Below are 2,826 nucleotides of genomic sequence, written 5' to 3'. Positions count from 1 at the left end.
GACAGATGATTAGCCGTGCCGTGACAGGGTGCTTTGAACATTTTCACTGAGAGGATGGGAGGTAGCCACTGACAACGGTGAAACCCTACATACAGCTTGCCATGGAAAGGAGTAAGAAGGATTGGATGAAGACAGTAGGAAAGCAGAGAGACGGAAGGGACAATGCATCTCCATACGCTTATTTGAAATTCTCACCAATGAATTACATAAGTATCTCTATCTTTGTTTTAAGCTTTATTCATAAATCATCTATAACCATTTGAATCTGCCTGACTGAGATTTACAGGATGACCATAGCTTACTTCATACCAACAATCTCCGTGGGATCGACCCTTACTCGCGTAAGGTTTATTACTTGGACGACCCAGTGTACTTGCTGGTTAGTTGTGCGAAGTTGTGATAAAGAGTTGAGATTGCAATTGTGCGTACCATGTTGATGGCGCCATTGATGATCACAATTTCGTGCACTAATGCCCAAATCTAAAAATTAGAAATAATATAATTAATTTCTTCATTTTCCAAAATAGCAGTATTAATATTTAAAATATTACTTATCTAATCCAAATCAAATAAAATACTTATTAATTCATAACTATCAACTTTATGATTCAAATATAGAAAATAATCCCATAATCATCAAATTGGATAATAATCATAACTCATCTCAAATTCAATAAATCAAAACTTGCCTTAAATATCTTTCATAAAATAATTTCTGAAATTAAGGCTGTAAATAACTATATGATTTGGGACTTGATCATAATAACACTTTTCAAAGGTTCTGGGTCTTACATTCTACCCACCTTTATATACGATCTTCAAATTCTTGGATGATCATATGCATAAAGATACAAAGGTAGGAGTGTGATTACAAAGCAAATGTTACAAGATAGGCTCAATGCGCAAGGTCACATGATCTCAAGGCTTTATAAAAACTTGAGGTGCCAAAGTAGGGTGCAAATCAAGATAGGTGTTCACAAAGCAAGTTAGTAATTAATGTGGTAAAAGGTTGCAAGGCATGTTGGTATCTAAACAGCGGCATAATGTTCACTGACAAATCTTATTCCCACTTCAGAACTTAAATTTCCCAACTCCACCAATCATATTACAACCTCATAGCCAATCATAAGCCTAACAACCGCAAATCCGTTCGCAAGGAACGGAACAGCCATAACTCATAACGTTTTACACCTACCGCTTCACCCATCATACACACATATCACGTCTTAAAGAATTAACACATCGCGTTACTACGTCTACAAGTCACACGTGATATCAAAACAATTCTCGAGTCTATTCAGAAGGATACAAGATTTAGAAAGGAGAGTCAAATGTCAAAGATAGTACTCATAGATTTGAGAGAATGTACCCAACTCCAGATAAACAAGGATGCTCAAGCAATAGAGTTTGCTAGAAACAAATCAATTGACAACTTCAAAGGTAACCCTTGGATCAAAGAAATTCAATAGGATCAATAAGAAGAAAACCAGTGCATCAGTTTGAAACAAACTCAAGCTAAGTCGAGGAAGCATGATGTTTACAGAAGAAAATATTTCAAACCCAAGATAAAGCTCACAGAACTCAAAAGCATGATTAAAAATACTTCTGAATGCATTGTTCATAAAAGAATTGAAAACTTTCGGAAAAATCAGTTCACAGTTTAGAAGAAAGTCAAGTAATATACATTCTTCAAGAGAATAACAAAAGCATAAATGTGGCTTTGTTCTAAATCAATTTCACGTTGAAGTAGATTATGTAGAGTTTTAAAACAAAATGCACACAAGTTTGGCTAAGAGCCAAAATATTTTCTCAAATATTTTAGAGAGATGATTAGGTGCACAACTTAACCAAAAGCAATCATAAAACTCGGAAGAGAAATCAAATATTTGTTCAAAAATTTCCAAAGTCCATATTCAAACAAGCGTGTATAACATTCATAGCAAGGTCGAAAGAGAAAGTTAAGCTCTATTTGGAAAAGAAAATTCCGAGATAAAAGTTTGCTTACAATTTGGTAAAGGAAATAAGTGGTGCATTACAAATGAACATGTTTCCATTAAACAAGGAAACTTTTCAAAACCTCATTTAAAATAGCGCACGCCAACTTTAAGTTAACTTCGTCAAAACTGGACAATGGTTTCAATCTCCACCAAGCAACAGAAAATGAATTCCGTTTAATATTTCTTCAAAGAGAATTCAAAACTTCTTTAAACAAAGTTTGAAACAAGACTCCAAAAGTATACTTGAAATCACCATCTCAGAAGGATATTCAAGAAAATTAGAATGTACTTAAAAAGGAGTCAAGCCATACAAGAAAAGATCTTAAATCAAAGTAGTTTAAACAAGATCCACTAGGCGTGTAACACCCCACCATACAAAGTCTTATGCTTAAGTCATAATTCAGAGATGGCAAGGTATTACGACCTCTAAAATAAAAATTTAGTACATATAGTAGTATGAATGATTGATTATAACTAGGAGCCTTTGTAGAAAAAAGGGTAAACAAAAACCATCGCAACTCAAAGGGCAACACTCCGATCGATAACGTAACGAACAAGGATAACCAACGCGGAATTATATATATACAAGGGAGTGTCAAAAACAGGAATATCAAGACTCAAAATCCGGCTGCGAAGATAACCGGTCCGAGCATAACAATATATACATATGATAAAAATAAGGAAAACCCCAAAGGAAACCCAAAGGGACACAAATACATAAAACCTAATCTCCAAAATCTCCCATAAGAGGAGTCATCACAGTTTGTATTATTTAATGCAGATAAAAGTATCTAAGCAAAACATATAAACCAAAACATAGCCCCGAGAA

The sequence above is a fragment of the Arachis duranensis genome, chromosome 10, assembly GCF_000817695.3.
Source record: "Arachis duranensis cultivar V14167 chromosome 10, aradu.V14167.gnm2.J7QH, whole genome shotgun sequence".
In the NCBI taxonomy this organism is placed as follows: domain Eukaryota; kingdom Viridiplantae; phylum Streptophyta; class Magnoliopsida; order Fabales; family Fabaceae; genus Arachis; species Arachis duranensis.
This window is presented reverse-complemented; position numbering follows the sequence as displayed.